The sequence below is a fragment of the Rhineura floridana genome, chromosome 12 (genome assembly GCF_030035675.1).
Source record: "Rhineura floridana isolate rRhiFlo1 chromosome 12, rRhiFlo1.hap2, whole genome shotgun sequence".
Taxonomy (NCBI): domain Eukaryota; kingdom Metazoa; phylum Chordata; class Lepidosauria; order Squamata; family Rhineuridae; genus Rhineura; species Rhineura floridana.
Window position 1 is genome coordinate 9,607,329 of NC_084491.1, and position 21,067 is coordinate 9,628,395.

At 45.0% G+C, this 21,067-nt stretch overlaps 1 protein-coding gene across 2 annotated transcripts in view; it reads left to right on the plus strand.

Annotated features, from left to right (window-relative positions):
• The first annotated feature begins 19,640 nt into the window (after positions 1 to 19,640).
• Positions 19,641 to 21,067, plus strand: part of ZMAT4 (zinc finger matrin-type 4) — a 313,481-nt gene continuing 312,054 nt past the window's right edge. For both annotated transcript variants that reach the window (XR_009758657.1, XM_061592776.1), the window contains exon 1: positions 19,641 to 19,830. The gene's annotated coding sequence lies outside the window, so the exon portion shown is untranslated. The remainder of the gene's footprint in view (positions 19,831 to 21,067) is intronic.

The following is a 21,067-nucleotide window of genomic DNA, read 5'->3' on the forward strand; positions in this document are numbered from 1 at the left end:
CCCAAATGGACCAGCCTCCACTAGACCTGTGGGGCCACTGTCAGCCAGTGACCCAACTGAAACAATTGTCTGTTGTTGTGGGAGAAAATGCACACAAGGAGAACTGAGGAGTGAAGATATTATGATGGAGAGCAAGCAATTGAATGAGGGGGTGTGGCTGTGAGGGTGTGTGTCATGACTATTATGAAGGGACCCTGCACTTCTGGATTTTCACTACACTACTGGTGAGGCCACTGTTGGTGGTCTTTTCTTTCTAATTAATGATGAAACTGGAAATGGCCAGACTCAGTAAGCTCTTACATAGTGGAGGGTGGGACAAAGCAAAGGCAATAACTGGCCTCTAACTGTTCAAAACAGCCAACAAATCTGATTCCAGAAACTCTGATAGTGGTTAGGAAGTATCACATGATCTGCTCCAGCCAATAAAGCGGCTCCCTCAACAGATGAGAATCTGTTCTCCTGGAAGTTTCCTCCTATGGGCAGAGCTGGCTGGTGGCCCGTAGGCTGAGTCTCTGCTTAACGTCCCTGAGGTCATCTTTTAAGGCAGGGATTGCCAACATGCTGCCCTCCAGATGGTCTGGACTATAATTCCTATCAGCCCTAAGTATTCACCTTGCTAGCTGGGGCGGATGGGAGGTGTAGTCCAAACCATCTGGAAGGTACCGCATTGGCTATCCCTGGTTTAAGGCCCGCTATGGTAGCCAATGTGATGCCATTGAGATGTTTTGGACTGCAACCCCCATCAGCCCTAATCATTGCCATCCTAGCTAGAGCTAATGGGAGGTCTAGTCAAAACCATCTGGTGAGCACCATGTTGACTATCCCTGTTTTAAGGACCACTGTGGGCTCGAGCATGACATGTAGATCTGACAAATTTCTTTCGTCTTCTCAGTCACTTTTTTTGAAAAATGATGGATGTTCCTCTGAGCAAATCTCTCCAAATTTGCTTCGGGCTTTGCCTTCTGAGAAACTCAGGGGCAGCTTAGAGATTTGCAATCTCCCCCATATCTCCCCAAGATACTTCACAAGGTGCATTGAAACTTTATGTACTTTTATTGAAATTCTGCAAGCATTGAATCCAAGCAGAAAGCTCCACATTTGTCTTTTTTTTTTTTAACCATGAGGTGACATTCGTTGCTGCTCAGATGCAAGCTTGTCAAATAGGAAAATGTACTATTTACTCCAGAACTGTAGGTGATATTAAACCAAGTCCTACGCAGAGGAGGGATGGAAAGATCTGTCAATTTCAGTTCTTTCCCTTTCTCATCTTTTCAGTCTTAAACTCAGTTCTTCACATTTCTGCAGCAATTTGTGTTTTTTTTTAAAAAAATCCTCATGAAAATTCTCCAGCATTTTAGTGTGAATTTCTTCTAATAAACACATTTTTGTAAGCAGTTTTGACTAATGTACAAACTTTTGCAAGCAATTTATCGTCATGTAATGCATTTTTGTATGTTATTTTCACTCATATCCGTCTTTATACACACTTTTCCCTAATATATGCATATTAGTAAACATTGGTTGGTTGGCAAACTACGTTGCAAAATTCAAATAAGTGCAAATTTTGAAGGATGGCCGTGTTTCAGTTCTCAGATTTTTTCAGAAAGAGCAAATTTGATAAATTCGGTTTGAAATGCTAACTTAATTAAATTTCTCCCCCATCTCAAACTCAGAGTAGATTAATTGAAATGAATGACTCTAAGTTCCCACAAGCTCCCACAAGACGCAGTAATGGCCACCAGCTTGGATGGCTTTAAAAGAAGATTAGACAAATTCATGGAGGACAGGGCTATCAATGGCTATTAGCCATGATGTCTGTGCTCTGCCACTCTAGTCAGAGGCAGCATGCTTCTGAAAACCAGTTGCTGGAAGCCTCAGGAGGGGAGAGTGTTCTTGCACTCAGGTCCTGCTTGTGGGCTTCCCCCAGGCACCTGGTTGGCCACTGTGAGAATAGGATGCTAGACTAGATGGGCCACTGGCCTGATCCAGCAGGCTCTTCTTATGTTCTTATGTTCTTAAGTTAGTCATGTCTATTAGATTCAATAGGTCAACTAGTACTGAATACTGTGATTTTATGGCAGGAGGCCAGATTTTGACTGGACATCAGGAAAAACATCCTAACTTTTAGAGCCATACGACAATGGAATCAATTACCTAGAGAGGTAGTGGGCTGTCTGACACCGGAGGCATTCAAGAGGCAGCTGGACAGCCATCTGTCGGGAATGCTTTGATTTGGATTCCTGCATTGAGCAGGGAGTTGGACTTGATGGCCTTATAGGCCCCTTCCAACTCTACTATTCTATGATCTATGTTTCTAGACCATATGACTGCAGAGATGAATTTAGAAACATGGAACCACTGGTTGGTGAAATCAGATGTGCAAGGGCTTGCATGTGTGTGTGCGCTTCACCAAGAGCTGTCTTTATTTTCTGTTACTTGTCCCTGGTAAATCCCTGCCCCTGTTATTGCCTTTCACGAAAGCTTTGTTGAAATGTTGTTTCTGGGAATTGCCAGTGTTCCCATCCTTCAGAGTTCAGCTGAATTAGCTCTCTCCCCAGAGTCTCCAGAAGTTAAGTTTCTGAGTCAGTGGTGCAGTTAGGCCATTTTACACTTTGGATTTAATGGTCTTATGAGGCTGTCTCTCTTTAGATGGCAATGTGTATTGTTTCACTTGCTCAAAATGCAGTAGTTTCATTTGGGGGGCCTCCCATTCATTCAACAGAGAATGGGCTGTGGACATCTGCCCTTGGTGGCACCTCTGCTCTGAGCAGGAGGCAAATGGATCTTCTCTCTGGTGCACATGATTATGATTATGTAGATTTAGTAGTTGCTTGTTACCCAAAGGTCTTCAAGCAACTTACAACATTGCTAAAAACCAAAATAAACATGTTGCAAAATAATAAAACAACAACCCCCCATACTGCCCCAGAAAGCTTGGGCAGCACACTAATACAAACAACATCACCTTAGCCCATCAAATGTCTTTACATGGTACTGAAAAGATGTTCAGCGAATGTGCTAGTGGACCTCGCTGGGGAGTGCATTCCACAGATGCAGACCCCTAACTGAGAAGGCCCTCTCCCTTGTCACCACCCTCTGAGCCTCCCTCAGAGGGGGAATGCGGACAAGGGCCTCATCAGAAGATTGAAGGGTCCAGGTAGGTTCATATCTGAAGAGGCATTCCAGAAGATATTTTGGATAATGAGCAGTAAAGTGGTTTATAGGTCAAAGGCAGCACTTTGAAATGGCTTGGAAGTGTGCAGGCAGCCGGTGTATGTACAGCCATGCATGTGGATGACAGCAAAGCATCATGCAGGCCGCAGCCTGCCATTTCTTCCACTGATGAGACTAAATTTGGACAGTCGAATAACAGATTGGAAGGCAAGTAGGATTTCTGGTTTTGCTGTATATATATATTTTTTAACACACAAGAAAACAAAACAAAAATCCGAACACCCTCTTTCCTTTTAAATCAGAAAGGACATGGTGGGCTCCTCTGGGTAGATGCTGTGACCATGAAGCCATCTGAGGTGGCATAAGGATGCTGGCCAAAGCCTTCAAGCAAAGACATCTCACAGGGTTTGCTTTTCCCTTTGTCTTCATCATCCCGTTGCTACTTGCTGGAGTTAATGGTGGTTTGAGCACATTGCTGGCTTTAAGTCTTCTGTAGTGCACTCTCAGGGTCTAAGCAGCTAACTTCTACTCACAGTAGACCCACTGAACTTAATGGACCAAAGTTAGCTATGTGTATTAAGTTCAGTGGGACTACTCTGAGTAAGATGAGCACTGAATCCAACCCTCAGTGTGCATTGGTTCACTTGGTTGGGTTTCAAATGAGTAAGCATCTGCTGAAGATACCAGGCCAGGGATGGTATTCAGTGGTAGTCCTACGCAGAGGATACTCACTGAAGTCAATGGATATGACTAACTTAGGTTCATTAATTTCAATGGGTCTACTCTGAGTAGGGCCTAGTTGAATACAACCCCAGTTCCTGTATCTTTAGGAGAAGAGAAAGTCAGCCAAGGGCAGGTGTTCTTGCAACACTGTAATGGGAAAAACCACAAGGTGGAATTCTCTGTTGCCCCTGCACAACTTTTAAAGATACAGAAGACCTCTTGGAGGCTGGGCCTGGCAACCTAAAGATACAGGATCAGTCTCAGGCCCTGAGCCTGGCAACCCTATGTGGGACTGTGGGTCCTTTTAACTAGCAAGAGGGAGGAGGGCTAACTCAGTGGTTAGAGCACTGACTCTGTATACCAACACTTCCAGATTTAATTTCCAGCTAAAAGGATCCTAGGCAGCAAGTGATATGAATGGCTTCAGCCTGAGACCCTGGACAGCTGACTCAGTTTTAAAACGTGAAGTTGCCTCCATATTTATTTATTTATTGTTTATTTCTATGTCAGAGGCATACTCAAGGTGACATACAGAACTTACAACGACAACAACAAAAATGAGCTAAAATAGAATTCTAAAATCAGCAGCAAGAAATGCACAGCAGCAATAAAGCATTCCAGGACAAACAAAAACCATAATCAAGGATAGGGTTTTTATTTATATATGTTAAAAAACCATGCTTACCATGTATATTGATAGGTGAATCAAGAGTGTCTGTCTATTATTGATTGTATATGTTAAGCGGAATGTAAGTTGAGTAGTTAATGTGCATAATAACTGACCTTTGTGCACATTCACCAGGCCTCATGGAGAATGAGCACATAATCCATCTCTGAAGAGGAAATTGTGCACATTTCCCAGTCAATATACTTAATATCCAACAAGCCTTGGGAAATGTGCATATATCACTTGATTTTTATACGTTCTGCAGCCATCATGCATAATCTCCTACAGTCTTTGAGGAATGTGGATATCTCAGCTAAATTGTGTCCATTCTCCAGTTCTCTAGAATGCTGTGCCAACAGAGATTCAGCAGGTGCCTTCTGTTTTAACCTTTAAATGCCTGCTGAAAACATTTTTGTTTTGCCAGGCTTATGCAGGCAGTTAAGAAGATGTCTTGCTGCAGTAGTTGACCTTTGTTTTTACTCTATTTTTAAAATGTTTTTTAACTGTATGGTGGTAAACCACTTTGATGTTTTTTGAAATGAAATAGCGATATACAAATATGTTTATAAATAAATAAATAATGCATAATCCCCAACAGGCCTTGGGAAATGTGCATATCTCCACTGAATTTTGTACATTCTCCAGCCAATATGCATAATCCCCAACAGGCTTTGGGGAATGTCCAGGGGATTTCTTGTGAGCAAATGCAGAATATTAAATTTGATCTCACATAAGTAGGGTTGCTGGCTTTTGAACTAGCTCCTGTTGTCCTTTTAATGGCAAATGGACTGGTGGAGAAGAGATTGAGAGATTCATTCTTCCTCCACCAGCCTGATCATTTGCCTGCAAGGAATTCCTGATCACCTATGGTGACCAGGTGAGTTGTCAAATACAAGGCTAACCATTGAATCAATTAAAGGTTTCAGCCCTCATGTTTTCAGAATTCACTTATTCATTGAAATAGATGCATATGAAGCAGCTAGGCTGCACAAACAAACAAAATAAACCCAGCCTGGTGACAAATGAACTTTAGAACTGGGGAAGGGCCATAGCTCTGTGTTAGAGCTTCTGCTTTGCATGCAGAAGGTACTAGGTTCAACCCCCAGCATTTCCAGGTAGGATTGAGAGAGACCTCTGGCTGAAGTCCTGAGGAGCTCCTGCCAATCAGTGTTGACACTACTGAGCTAGATGTACCAGTGGGTCTGATTCAGTATAAGGGAGCTTCCTATGTTCCTATGAAACCGGTTGGACTGAACTGGTAACAATGAATTGTGTGTGTGTGTGTAGTTTTTGTTTTTTACTCCTTCCCACACAAATTGGGTCTTCAGCTACTCTGAACCAGAATGTGTCAATGTGGATTCAAGGGCTGGTTCTCATAAAAAGTTGTTTACTCCGCTAACAACTTGGCTGTTCATAAATTTATTCTTTTTGATGGCACAATAGATTTGCTGCTTGTTTTTCTCTCTCCGCTTTGCAATAGCAAATTATCCCAAAGAGCTGAAAGAGACATTAAAAAGGAAAAGAGATAAAAATGTAAGAGCTATTTTGCCCTTAAAACTGGAATAGATGTGGACAACAGGATTGTTTCAGGCAACATTGTCTTCCTTTCATCTCGGCATTAAAATGTGTTTTATGAAACTCTATGTGGCTGAGCTCAGTGAAACAAAATTATGGCTCCAGGTTGTTCAGGTGATGTATGGGATAGGCTGAGGGATGCCTGAGCTCATTCTGCCTGAGCTCACTGTGTCCAGGATGCCTTATGCCATTTGGGGGCTTGAGGCAGAAATGGCAAATCTAATTAACACAGGACACAGTTCTCTGGTGAGAAAGGAAGCTGCTTTATACCCAGTCAAACCATCTACCTTAATATTCTCTACACTGACTAACAGCAGCTCATTGGGGTTTTAGGCAAGAGTATTTCCTGATCCTACCTCTTGGGTGTTGAGATCAGCAGAGGGGGCCTTTTTGGTAGTTCCACCATTCTCAGAAGCTTGGGGTGGTGGCCCAGGAGAGGGCATTATCTGTGAGAGCCCCTAAGCTGTGGAGCTTCCTCCCTACCAAGGTGCATCTGGCAACTTCATTGTACATTTTTTGGCAAATGCTGAAGACACATTTCTTTATCCTAGTGTTTAATACCTGACATGTATATTTTAGGACCCACCCTATTTTCTGTGATGTTGTTCGGGTTGTTTTTAACTGTTTTTAATTATGTGTTTTAAAATTGTTGTAACCCACCCTGGGACCTTTGGGTGAAAGGTGGATGATGATGATGATGATGATAATGGGGATTGAACTTGGGACCTTCTACATGCAAGGCAGATCCTCTACTACTGTAGGGCAATGTTCTGTTCTGCTCCTATAGAGGAGCTCTGAGAGCAAAGCAGCACCACGGAGAGCTCCTAGTGAGCAACTTGCTCCAACAAGGGTTGGAAGTGAGCTGAGGTTTTTTGAGCTTCTGTCTCAAGTCTGCCATTTCGAGGCTTCATTCTCTTTGGAGAACTCAAGTCTTTTAAAAGGCCAACTTCTTGACCTGAAGACAGGTAATTCTGCATCCCATGGCCTCCTATCTGGTGCATCCTCTGCACCTTTGAACTGTTTCCATTCTGCTGCAGTTCAGCTTTGCACAAAAACTATGTTATTCATCTTGCTGTCTACTGTGGCAGAATTTTATGTAATTAATTACATTATTCCACACCATTCATGTCAATGCAATGGCCATTCATTTTGGTGCAAAGGAAACACAGTGCAAATGGGAGGGGGTAGAAATGTAATCAATTATGTATCGTTTGAGGACTAAAAACAAGAAGAGTGAATACTAATTGTATTTGCTGGATTTATTTCCTTGCTGGACATAGGATTAATAAGTAAACATCATCAATTTCTTTTGGCAGGGCTGGCGCCAGAGGACAGCCAGGTTGGGCTCTGGCTGAGGGCCCCTGGGGCCCAAGAGGCCCCTGAAGGGCCCCTTCTTAGGGTGGGTGAGTAGCGCTTGTGATGTTCCTCTATTAGTGTATATATGGTAAGTGCTGTTTGTATAGGAGATACATGGTAAGTGGAATGAAAGAGGAAGGGGGAGTGAATGGGCAGTAGAATGCTGGATGATTGGCTGAATGTTTTGAATGGCTGAAAGTATAAAAGGAAGAATGACAGTTAAATCTGGGTGGACGTTGGTGGACTTGAGAGGGTTGTTTTGGTGGGTTTTGAGAGGAGATTGTGTGGAGAGTTGGTGGATGTGAGGAGAGGGCGGAGTTCGGATTAATACTAAGACCAGTACCTCAGGAATAGATGAAACCATATGCTTAAGTGCCTTTATAAAGAAATCTTGTTATCTTTGTTATATTTGTTATATTTAATAGAAACTATATTTGGTTTACCGAAGGCCTGATCCTTGGCTGGGGTTTCACAGACCAGAAGGGAGGGTAAGGTAATGACCAAGGCTGAAGGGAAACTGTAACAATTGGTGGCAGCGGTGAAGGGAAATATAACACCACAAGTATTCAGAGCAAACCAGAATTATCAGCATTGATACAAAGGGATTGGGACAGTTTAAGCACGCAGTCACAGGGGTAACCTGATAGAGAGACTCAGGCAGAGTCTCTGGGAATACTGGTTATAGGATGTGACTGGTGGTGCTGCCTAGCAGGGGGATCTGTTGAGATCTGTGCTAGAGCGGGGAGAGAAACCATAAAAAAGGACAGTCCGGACTGGTGGAGTCCCTGGTGGTGCCTAGTGACAGGCAGTAACCACGAGCAGGTAGGAACCTGACAGGGAGAGCCAGGGAAGGACCGTCACATGTGGTGGTAGCGGTGGGATACGAACCAAAGAGAGTCCCACACATGTGGTAGCACAGCGGTGGGATACGAACAACAGAGAATCCAGATACGAATACTAGAGAATCCCTAACAGTGGTGTGGCAAACAGAAATAGCAAAACAAGATTACTTGTGAGAGTGACTGGCAAAGAGTGTGTGGCAAAGAGTGAGTGACCATGGTTGAATATATAAAAATGAAAAGAGAGGAGCTGGTGGAGAAGTGCATAACATTCAATTTACCTCATGAGGGTAAAGGGGTAGATGAATTGAGGGTAGCACTTATAGGATTTGCAACTGCCAGCAAAAACAACCTGTCAGAGAAGAGACCCCAGAAGGCTACTTAAGCAATCCCGCTTATATAGAGTACTTGAGACAGAAGTTAAGATGGGAGCATGAGTTGGAAACTGAGAGATTGAGGATGGAAGGTGCAGAGAAGGAAAAACAGAGGGAGTTGGAATTTGAGAGAATGAGAGTGGATGCTGAATTACAGGTGGAAAAGTTAAAGTTTGAAAGGGAGAGGTTTCATTCTGATGAAACAAGAAAGGACAGAAATGAAACAAAAATAAAAGTTACACCAAAAGACTTTGCAGTGTTTGAGCCTGGACAAGATCCACAGATTTACCTCAGCACTTTTGAAAAAGCAGCTCAATTGTGGGGGCTACCAGAGAATAAATATATGCAATATTTATCAAACCTGATCAAAGGGGAATTGGCTGAGGTATACCAATATTTCCCCTCAGACAAGCCCATCACCTATGCTGAGTTTAAAGAGGCAGTATACCAAAGGTTCAGACTGGGACCTGACTACTTTAGAAAATTATTCCGAAACTGTCAGATCCAAGCAGGGAGGTCTTTTGTTGAACTGGGAGCTAAGTTGATGGATATATTTGGAAAGTGGATGAGTAGTGCCAAAGCTCAGTCAGTGGAAGAGGTGAAAAGCCTCATGATACTGGATCAATTATTCCATCAGTTACCACCAGAAATAAGGCTCCTGGTCAAAGACCGTTCCCCTACATCGGTGCTGGAGGCCACAGAGATGGTGGATCACTTTGCCTCCAACAGAACTGGCTGGGTAGGGAAAACATCAAGAGAGTTTAAACCCAGACCACATAATGGTGGCAGAAAGGATGTGGTGCCACAGCGAGTTAGTCCTCCAGTAAAATCTGAAGGGCACAGGACACCCCAGAGTGGATCTATGTACCCTAAAACAGAGGAGAAATTATGCTACAAATGTGGTAGACCGGGGCACCTACGTTTTCAATGTGAGGTTGCCAACCCCATTAGTAATCCTGCTCAGGCAAGGGCAGTAAGAATAGAACCAAAAGATTTAACCACAAAAAAGGTTCAGTTCTGCCAGATAAACTGGACAGAAGTAACAGACCTCGATTCAAGTCTGAGAGAGGAAGTGAGTGTACAAGGGGCAAATTATTGGGCATTGCTTGACACTGGTGCCGTTCAGACGTTACTGAGGCCAGATTTAATAAAATCTGAAGAAATATTACCTCAGGAAATGGTGAATATCCAAGGAGTGAGGGTCAACCAGAAAGCTTGCCTGTGGCCCTAGTGAAAATGGCGTGGAGAGGCCGAGAGGGCAGATATAAAGTAGGCATTAATGCCCAACAACAAGAACCAGTGATACTGGGAAGAGATGTTATGGGGGCACAAGGGAAAATATATGTGGTGACCAGACAGCAACTTGGCAGAGAAACAGAAGCCATGTTAAGGGGGGCTGAAGGAAACAGGGTGGAATCTGTTTGCGAGCCTCAGGTCCCCATAGCAACCCTTGGCAGGCCTGCTGAAGGAGACAAACTGTATCAACTGGTCTCTGGGGAAGAGACAGAGCATTTCAGAGAAGAACTGAATAAGGATACCAGTTTGAATCAAATAAAGGAACAAGCCCTGACCCAACAGATTCCTTTCACTGACAAACTGAGGAATCAAGTTGTGTGTGAGAATGGGATTTTATATAGACTGTGGATGCCTGCTGAGAGAAAGGATGAATGTGAACCAGTGAAGCAATTGATAGTACCTAGCAAATACAGAACCAGATTGCTAGAGGTAGCCCACGATGTCCCATGTGCAGGACATCTGGGAATAAAAAAGACCAAGAGGAGATTGGCAGCACACTATTATTGGCCAAACATCTCCAAAGATGTAAAACAACATTGTCTATCTTGTGGTATATGCCAAAAGGTGGGAAAAAGTGGAGTAAAGACTAAGGCACCCTTAAAGCCCCTTCCTATAATTGGACAACGCTTTTATAGAGTGCGAATAGATTTGGTGGGCCCTTTTTCCAAACCCACAAGGCATGGCAAGAAATATCTAGTGGTGGTGGTGGATTTTGCCACCAGGTACCCAGATGCAGAAGCACTAAGATCTGTAGAAGCCCCTGTGGTGGCAGAGGCTTTATTAAAAATCTTTATGAGGCTGGGTTTCCCTCATGAAGTGCTGACGGATCAAGGCAGTGTATTCATGGGAGAAGTGATGCAATGTATGTGGAAATGTTGTGGTCTAAAACATCTAAAGACCACTACTTACCATCCCGCCACTAATGGGCTAACTGAGAGATTCAATGGAGTTTTGAAAGGCATGATAAGAAGCTATGTTCAAGATCACCCACAAGACTGGGATGAACGGTTGGGATGCTTCTTATTTGCATACAGAGAAGTCCCTCAGGAGTCAACAGACTTCTCACCCTTTGAACTGATGTTCACTAGAAAAGTGAGGGGACCTTTGGAACTGTTAAAAAATTCATGGGAAGGAACTCTGGGAGAGTACAAAACATCTGTAGTAGATTTTGTATTGGAATTCCGCAATAAATTAACATCAATGATGGAAGTAGTGAAAGAGAATTTGAGTCATGCACAGGAGAAGCAAAGTTACTGGTATGACAGAACAGCCAGGGAACGTGTGTATGATGTGGGAAATATGGTTATGGCATTCATACCCAGGAAACATGACAAATTACAGGCTAACTGGGAAGGACCATATACCATAAGAGAAAGGCTTGACACAGTGACGTATGTAATCACCACAGACCAATTAACAAAAGCAAAGTGGTTCATGTAAATATGTTAAAGCCTTACCATACCAGGGATGCAAAGGTGTTGCAAGTTACCTTATTCCCTGAGGGAAGTGGGCCTGAACTTCCAGATTTGGTACAGGAAAGCAAAGACAAAGGAGGGGTAGATCAATTGGAATGGTCAGAAGAGATTCTGAGAGTTTTGAAAAACTATGGGAATCTCTTTGTCAATAAACCTGGCCGAACCAGTATAGCCAGACATTCCATTGATACTGGAGAGCATGCCCCAGTCAGATCTGTACCGTGCTGTGTGAATGGGAAAGTTGTGAGTGAAGTAATCTGTGTAGGACATGGGGTGGGGAGTGGGAAAGTCACCCCCTTATAGAGCAAGGTAGAGGCAGTGCAATCATGGCCTATCCCCTTGCATGAATTGACCAAGAAAAAGTGTTCTGATTGTGTGGTATGGACGGATGAATGTCAGAAGGCTTTTGATCTGCTGAAGCAAGCCTTGTGCCAACGACCCATATTAATAGCACCAGACTATGAGCAACCATTCATCGTGGCTACAGATGCGTCGGACCTCACACTGGGAGTCGACTTGCTGCAGGAGAGAGAAGGCACCAGACATCCAGTGGCGTATCTGAGTCGCAAGCTGACGCCGAGGGAGAAAAACTATGCGTCGGTCCAAAAGGAGTGCCTAGCGATCGTGTGGGGACTGAACAAGTTGCACCCATACATGTGGGGACGAAGATTCACGGTAACAACGGATCATCGGGCCTTGTTATGGTTGCAGACTATGAAAACCATAACACTATGCTGCAGAGGTGGTCCTGGGCCCTACAAGACTATCAAGTGGACTTCCAGTTCATAAAAGGCAAGGACAATGTACTGGCCGATAGACTTTCCAGGCAAGTGGCCGGGACTGCAGTGACGTGACCCAGACGAAGAAACAACAAAAAAAGACATTTTCCCCATAGAGACTTGTTATATTGTTAACGCGACGTATAAATCCTGGAACAGGAATAATACTCTGCTGTTGTTTTAAGGGGGGGGGGGGAAATGTGATGTTCCTCTATTAGTGTATATATGGTAAGTGCTGTTTGTATAGGAGATACATGGTAAGTGGAATGAAAGAGGAAGGGGGAATGAATGGGCAGTAGAATGCTGGATGATTGGCTGAGTGTTTAGAATGGCTGAAAGTATAAAAGGAAGAATGACAGTTAAATCTGGGTGGACGTTGGTGGACTTGAGAGGGTTGTTTTGAGAGGAGATTGTGTGGAGAGTTGGTGGATGTGAGGAGAGGGTGGAGTTCAGATTAATACTAAGACCAGTACCTCAGGAATAGATGAAACCATATGCTTAAGTGCCTTTATAAAGAAATCTTGTTATCTTTGTTATATTTAATAAAAACTATATTTGGTTTACCGAAGGCCTGATCCTTGGCTGGGGTTTCACAGACCAGAAGGGAGGGTAAGGTAATGACCAAGGCTGAAGGGAAACTGTAACAATTGGTGGCAGGGGTGAAGGGAAATATAACACCACAAGTATTCAGAGCAAACCAGAATTATCAGCATTGATACAAAGGGATTGGGACAGTTTAAGCACGCAGTCACAGAGGTAACCTGATAGAGAGACTCAGGCAGAGTCTCTGGGAATACTGGTTATAGGACGTGACTGGTGGTGCTGCCTAGCAGGGGGATCTGTTGAGATCTGTGCTAGAGCGGGGAGAGAAACCATAAAAAAGGACAGTCTGGACTGGTGGAGTCCCTGGTGGTGCCTAGTGACAGGCAGTAACCACAAGCAGGTAGGAACCTGACAGGGAGAGCCAGGGAAGGACCGTCACAGCGCTCACTTCCACAATTCATGGCAGCATTAGCTCCTGACCCTGCCACAAATCGCAGAGAGGGAGCTCCCAGGCACACCCTTACTACTGTGCAGGCCTGCAACACCAACTTGCATGCCCCATCAACCTTTCCCTTGAAGTAAATGCTGGCTGCGCTGTGGGTGCATGCCTGCCATCAACCATCTTGGTTGATGGCAGGCATGGACACACAGCGAGGCCAGCATTCACTTCATGGGAAAGGTAGGTGGAGCTTGTGGGCCGATGCTGGGGCCTGGGGCAGGCTGGTGCCCAAGGGCCTCAGCATGCCTGGTGCTGGCCCTGTCTGTTGGAATTCTTTGGCACCCATATCTACCCCTGAGCTGCCTTCTGAGGACATTGTGCCACATGAGTTCTCTCTGTCCCCCACCCACCCCATCCTGCTCCTCCCACGTGGCACACAGAATCTGTCTGTCATTCCTCCATGTTTTAATGATGCTCCAAACCTGTGGCTTGTGCTTTTTCTGTTCAAAGAAGCCGTTAGCGTGAACTATGAACATTCTCCGAAAGCCAGGAAATCTATTGTCATTCATTAATTTTTGTTATTTGTGAGATTTACCGCTTGCCCTGTCCCCAACAGCTCAAAGCAGCACTTACAGAAATACCATTCATCTAATTCAATGTACAGAAGTGTACATATTTAGTGGAACAAATCCCTTGTATATATTGCTGGTCTCATTTTAAATGCCTGCCAAATTGAAGGTTTTATATTGCTGCTGGGAAAAGAGATGTGGGCCAGGCTCCGGTGAATTGCCAATGGAAGGGAATTCTCAAGGTATGGTACAACCACCCAGAATGCCTCATTGCTTGACTCCACCATTAGGAGTTGAGAGAGGAGTTGGTGCCCACCCCACCCTCTGCCTTCCCCTGATTTGGAATCCAGGCTTATCTGATGTCATTTGCATTCTTAGGCTCCACGCAATTAGCACCCCCTGTAAAAGGAAGCAGGAAAAAGCTGCCAGTTGGTTGGCCTACACCCAACAGCTGTGACCCAAACCTCATTGTGGTAAGGATGCTTGAGGATTTTGTTTGGCCCACATTTGCCTCTTTCAACAGACCTTCTGAGTAGAGATTTTTATGCCAGCCAATATCTGAATTGGATTGGAAATGGTTTTTAAATATGTAATTGCTTTGGGTGATGTTAAATACACTGAAGTTAATAGACATGGCTAACAGGATAATTAATTTCAATGGTTCTACTCTGAATAGGACTTTGTTGAATACAACTCTTTAATCGTTTGTATAGTATTTTTATACATGTTTTTACTGTATTGTGAAATAGTGTCAAGATGCTTCAGGGGAAGTGATTCATAAATAAAACAGCAGCCTAGGAAACTTAACATCTAAGGACCCTGGAGAAGGGGCTGAACCTTGAAAAAATGGGTGGATCTTGACTCCGGGGCAGCCTCTGCCAACCTGGTGCCCTCCAGATATGAACACGGGGACATAGGACGCTGCCTTATACTGAGTCATAGACCATTGGGCCCATCTAGCTCAATATTGTCTACACTGACTGGCAGCGGCTCTCTGGGTTTCAGGCAGGAATCTCTCCCAGCCCTACCTGGAGATGACAGGGATTGAACCTGGGACCTTCTGCATGCAAAGCAATGTGCTCTACCACTGGGCTATAGGCGACTACTTCCATCAGCCCCAGTCAGTGGGAGCTATAGTCCAAAACATTTGGAGGTCATCAGGTTCACAAAGGAAGCTTTAGGGCAGGTGTGGGGAGCTGGAGCTGGCCAGCTGTCAGTCTTCACCACCTGTCAATTACATGATATCACAATGATATCAGGTGACCCATTTTTGCTAAACCATGAAGGCAATGATCAGATTGTTTGTGCTTGCAAAGCACAGGCCGTTGTAGGTGCTGCCAATCAGTTGATTGTCAGTGCCTGCCAACCCCCTTTTGGTCCAGCCACGGCTTTACCTGCCCATGTCTTTACCTGCTCCTGCATCTGACATCAGGTTTGTGTGGCCGGTGGGTGTTGTTTGGCTAAACTGGACTCCTAAACTATATGGGTAGGCCTGGTGGGCCTAATTAGACCTACAGGCTGGAGTTTCTCCATCGCTACTCTCGGGCATCTGCCTGCACACAAACGCTAAAGACCAAACTAGATGTGATGTTAATTGTGCGAATGCAATCCATGTGAACATTTTTGTTAATGTAAATAGCAAGTATGGGGCAGCCTTAGAGACAGTGGAATGGTTGAAGGTCTCTCCTTGCCATGGTCTGACAAAATCAACTTTCTGAAATTGCTGGTTGCATTTCAAGGGGCCTCTCCTTAGATCCAATGGAGGCTTCCTTTGACATGCAAATAGCAATTTCAGAGAGGCAATGTTTTCTTGGGAAGGGAAAGAAAGAGTTAAACTCTCCCTCCCTCCCCATCATGGTCCAAGGCTGATCATGTTTGCATAACAGTTAATTGCATTCACACAATTAAATGCTAGGTCTTGTTTGGCCTAGAGGCACCTGCATTGCGCAGCCTACAATTTCACACAGGCTGCAGGTGCTGAGATTTATTTTGAACAGTGAGAGCATATGATCAGCCACTACCCCCACCCCAAAAGAACAAACATCTTCTTGGCTTTTCAATCAATGCAAAACTAAATACAGCTGATCCATGAAATTTATCAAAGGGCTAGCTGTTGCAGAGCAAACTGATACCAATAATGCAATAGGTCATGAAGAACCTTCAGTAATATGTAAGTCAGGAGGCAGGGGGGCAGCCTGTGACCTGCCAATTCTTGCTAACTCCATCTCCCATCAGCCTCAGGCGTAGTGGCCAATGGTCAGGGATGATGGGAAATGTAGTCCAGCAGTGTCTGGAACACTAAAGGTGCTCCACCTTGTGATAAAAGACAAGGCACTCAGGCAGCGATCTTGGTTATGAGAATCAGCAGCTGTTCCCAAGCATGAGCCTCTTTTCATCAGTGCATTTTGGAAAAGATGGGGCAAGCGGTTATAGCTGTGGGAGCGGGGAGAGATGGCAGGGAGGCAGTGTGCCCGCATTTGCTGCCCCTGTGAGCAAGTTGTTGCTTCTGTAGTTAAGGTGCATCCTCCCTCACCCTCTGATATGCAGTAGTGTAGTGGCAAATCCAGAAGTGCAGGGTCCCTTCATAACAGTCATGCCATGGCACGTCCCAGCCACACCCCCTCACAGCCATGCCCCCTCGCTTGCTTGCTGTCCATCAGCATCTCCACACTCCTCAGTCCTCCCTGCACATGCCTTCTCCCACAACAATAGATGTCCCTAAATGCCAATCAGCATGAAAGGGGAGTGTGTTGGCTACTGTGAAGAGTCTTCTCAGTGGCTAAGTCACTTCCTTTCACTCTGATTGGCTCCAATCAGCAAGAAAGGACAAGGAAGCATGTTAGAAGAACCTTCTCAATGGCTACACACTCCCCTTTCATGTTGATTGGCTTGCAGGATGCTGGGACATAGGACTCCTGCTTGGAACCTACTCCCAAAAAATAAGGAGTCTAAGACCCTCCCAAGACCCCAAGAACTTCACCGCTGCTGATATCTAGAGACCCAAGGAGAGGGGCTGAAAGTGGAAGAACTCAACTGCTTATTAAGGATGGTCCTTGCCATAGTTATCCATGTACCAGCAGTGACAGATAGATTAGACAACTGTAACATGTTCCACATGGGGCTTCCTTTAAAGATGGCTTGGAAAGTTCAGCTGGTAGAAAATGCAATGGCTTGCCCCTTGCCTGGGACCAGGTGATCAGAGCATATCACACATGTATTGTAATAGTTGCACTAGTTGTCAGTCCATTTCCAGGCCCAATTTAAAATGCTGGTGATGACATTTAAAGCACTGAATGTTCTGGGACCAGCACAGTTGTCCCAGCCTGCCTGTATCCCAAGATCTGTGTCTGAAGCCCTGATGGGTCATTTGCCAGCAAATGAAGTCAAGCTGACAGACACAGGGGGCAGGGTCTTTATGGCCATGGCTCCACAACTGGGCCTGTTGCAAGGGATTGTGCCGCCCCCACTCTTCCTCTCCCAGCTGCCCCCCCATCTTCCACAGCAGTGGCAGTGGTAGCACCATCCTCCTCTTCCCCCTGCCACCACCTCCCTGCACTCTGCAGTTTAGGGCCTCCTGCAGATACCATCTTATCAGGAGGTCCATTCCACACAACATAGGACCTTTAGTGTAGTGGCACCTACACTTTGGAATTCCCTCCTGTTAAACATTAGACAGGTGCCTGCTGAAGACCTTCCTCTTTCAACAAGCCTTTTAAGTAGAGACCTTATCACAGTCTGCATCTCTGCTGTAATTGCTTTTTAAGATGTTTTTAAAGCTTTTAAAAAAGCTTTTAAAGATATTTTAATATACTCTCAAGTCTACTTCATGATGTTTTAGAGTGTTTGTAATGCTTTTGTTTGCCGCCCTGGGGTCCTACTAGGAGGAAGGGCAGGATAAAAATTGAATTAATTAATTAATATATTCCTCTTCCTGACCCTTCGGTTTTTTAAAGGTTCATTTTCTTTGCTGCCATACTGTGTCAGTAGCACTGGGAGTTTATTCATTGCTCCCTCCACCTCCTCCCTGCTTCATGTCACTCTGAGAAAAGGCCAAGGAGGGTTCTTCTGGATAAGGTGGCCAAGAGATGCTGCCTCATTTCCTCACTCTGGTCACAGCCTGGCTTTTCAGAGAGGGCAGGTGAGCAGGCAGCAATAACAAGGATGAGGAGAAGGGGTAGGAGGCTCCAGGGCTTAGCAGTGGGTCCCATGCAGACATGTGGGCCTTGACAGAGGTTCTCGATGATAGTGACCCTGGTGTCAGCTTTGGGTTCATACAGTCAGCAGGATTGACCAGGACTACAGGTGAGGTCCTCTGTGTTCTGGAGAGGAGAGGGAGAGAAAGACAGGATGCTCAAATATATTTATTGATACAGGTCTCAGGCACCCCTTTGATTTCACCTGGTCTGGCAATAGATGTTTCTGGGTTAGGTCTGGTCAGTGATCAGATGGCCTTTGGAAGTGTCTCTTCAGGTGGCACAGAGCTGCCGCACTAGCTTCTTGTCAGGTTGATCCCTGTTGCTTCTGGGAAGGAGAAGGAAAGGGGTGAGGTGCCAGGGAGGTTGGTGTGGTGCAAGTGCACTGGCAGGAGTGCCAGATTGGCGGATGGAAGATGTAGTCCAAAACATCTGGAGGGCATCAGCTTCGGGAAGGCTTCTGACCTGTGTAGAAGGCAGCTTCCTTGGTTGCTATATGTTGTAAAGGGAATTAATGGGGTTGTGTGTATGCTCTGATCCTCTGGGGCAAAGAAAAAACACACAATGTAGTTTGTTCATATACAGAGTCCAGTTTTCTGAGAGTCATGGCTTCAGGTTTTTAAAAGCAACTTTCTTCTTGTGGCTAGGGATGGGGGAGAAATTCAATTGCGTTCACATTTAAAGGCAAATCTCCCTCCTCCCCCATGGTCAGGAATGCTGGAGTAAACTATGCAAAGCAGTAAACCACCCCAGAAATTTGCACTTTCAGAAACAATGCACAAAATGAAACACATCTGTCCTTCGAAATGTGCACTTTTCTGAATTTTGCAATACAGTCCTGCAGCCAAGTGTTGTGTACAGAAATGTGTATACTAAAATCAAAGGTACATAAAAATGCATATATTGGTGAAAATAATATACATAAATGCATTATATTAGGGAACATTGCTTTGCAAAATGGTGAATATTAGGCAAAATTGCATTCTAAAATGCAGATGCATTTTCATGAGGACATTAAGAAACATTTTTTGCAAACTGATGTGGAAATGTGGTGAACTGAATTTAAGAGTGGCAAAATGTAAAAGTCAGTGAAAGTGACACTGGCAGATCCGCCAGTCCCTAGCAAAGGCAGGTGACACTTGCGAGATGCCTGAGGGGCGGCTAAATGAGGTTTTCTTGTTGGCAGTTGTGAAAGACAGGAGCTCCAGTGTCTTTTATAATAATTCCCCCTCCTTCCCCACGGTCAGGAATGCTGGAGTAAACTATGCAAAGCAGTAAACCGCCCCAGAAAAACCTTTACAACCCCCCCTCAATTTGCCTAAAATACACAGGTTGCAGAATTCAGCTGGGCACCGAAGAAAACTGCGATGAGAATATACTGTTGAGGAGCTGGGAAGCTTCACACTTCTCAAAGGGGCTCTGCGAGGCATGTGGCTGCTTCCATTCCAGCCTCCCTTGGAGAACTTCCTTTGTTTCCCTTGACACTAGTCGGCACATCCTAAGATCCAAAGCTTGTCTACAGAACACATAATTAGCCTTTCCCGATGCTCTTGATAATAACAGCAGCTAAATAGAGAGGGAGGCTGCACTGGAGCCAAGATGGACTAGCAGAGGATCGGCCAACCAATCGGAGCCACTGGAGGCGGGGCTTGAGCTCTGGCAAATAATTACTAAATGTATTTCCACCCCAGTTGCTCTGGGCTGCTGAAAGATCTGGCTGCAGAGCGAGAGGAGAAGCAGGAATCTTCACTGGTGTCTCTGGATTGTTGCTGTAGCATCAACCCTGCAGTGGCTCCTGCTGCCTCATTCCCGTCTCCCTTAGCAAAAGGTACTGCTGTCTGAGTGAATATAATACTGTCTGGCTCTCAGTGTGTGCTTTAGTAGCTGGAGAAAAGTTTTATTAGGGAAATCTGTGCCGTTCTAAAATCTCTCGGTCTGGGTTTGGGTGTCATTGCATGGAAAAGCAAAATGGTCTGTTAGCCTTCTGTGTGTGTGCCTCAGACAAACAAACAAAAAATGGTAGCACTGGATTGGTTCCCCTTCCTAACTTTAAGGTAGGGGCAATGGGATGTGTCAGACTGATTGTATAGGTGGCTTTAAAAACAGCAGCAACATCTACAGGTCAGAGCATTTTTAGTGCTGTGCACAGGCAAGAGGGAGCGAGGTTCAAAGCTTTGCCGAGTCTGATCAACCTTGTCGAGCCACAAGGTCTAGATTTAGACCTGACATTTTGTTTTGCTTGTTTCAACAACGATGTGATCCTTCTGTGCATGCCTATGTGTAAGTAAATTCCACTGTGTTCAGCGGGGCTGATTCCTAGGTAAATATGTGCAGCGTTTGAATTCAGAACTTTCAAGAGGGCCTGGAGTGTGCTGTCAAACTTGGATTAGCCCCTCCCCCAAACTCCAGAGCTGTCCACCTGAAGTTTGTTCAGGACATTGCAGAGATCTGCAGACAGGTAGCAGTGCAACAGCCTCCCTGGTTTGTGAACCAGGTCAGAAAACTTTGGTGTCCAGGGACCACTTGGGGGGCTGTTGGAAAGATCAAATTCCGTAGGAGCCAGGGTGGCCTGCACTTTCAAGGGTTGAGCAGCAAAAGAGGGAATTTTGGGAAGCGCAGCTTCTTATGTCATAGTGCTTCTTTTAAACCAGGGATGGGGAACCTGTGGCCCTCCAGATATTGCTGGACTCCATCTCCCATCATCCTTGACCATTGGTCATACTGGCTGGGACTGATGGGATTTGGAATCCAGCAATATCAGGTTCCCCACCCTTGCATTTAAACTATTATTTAGGGAGACAGGCCCTATACAGCAACTGACCCCCCTTGTATAGGTCCCATGATCCTTAACTGCATGGTGGACTGCTCTTCTTCCTTCTGGAATAACAATGTTTTCAGTGTGCAAAGGTGTTGCCTGAGCACTCTTGTCATGCATGTAAGCCATGAGCATCTGGCATACCCATCCCAAGCAATCCTGAAGTGGGCCAGTGAGTGTTGTACATAAATAGTGATAGGCACTTTGCTGGGATGCTCCTGCCTTGATACTGTGCCATTAGCTATGGATA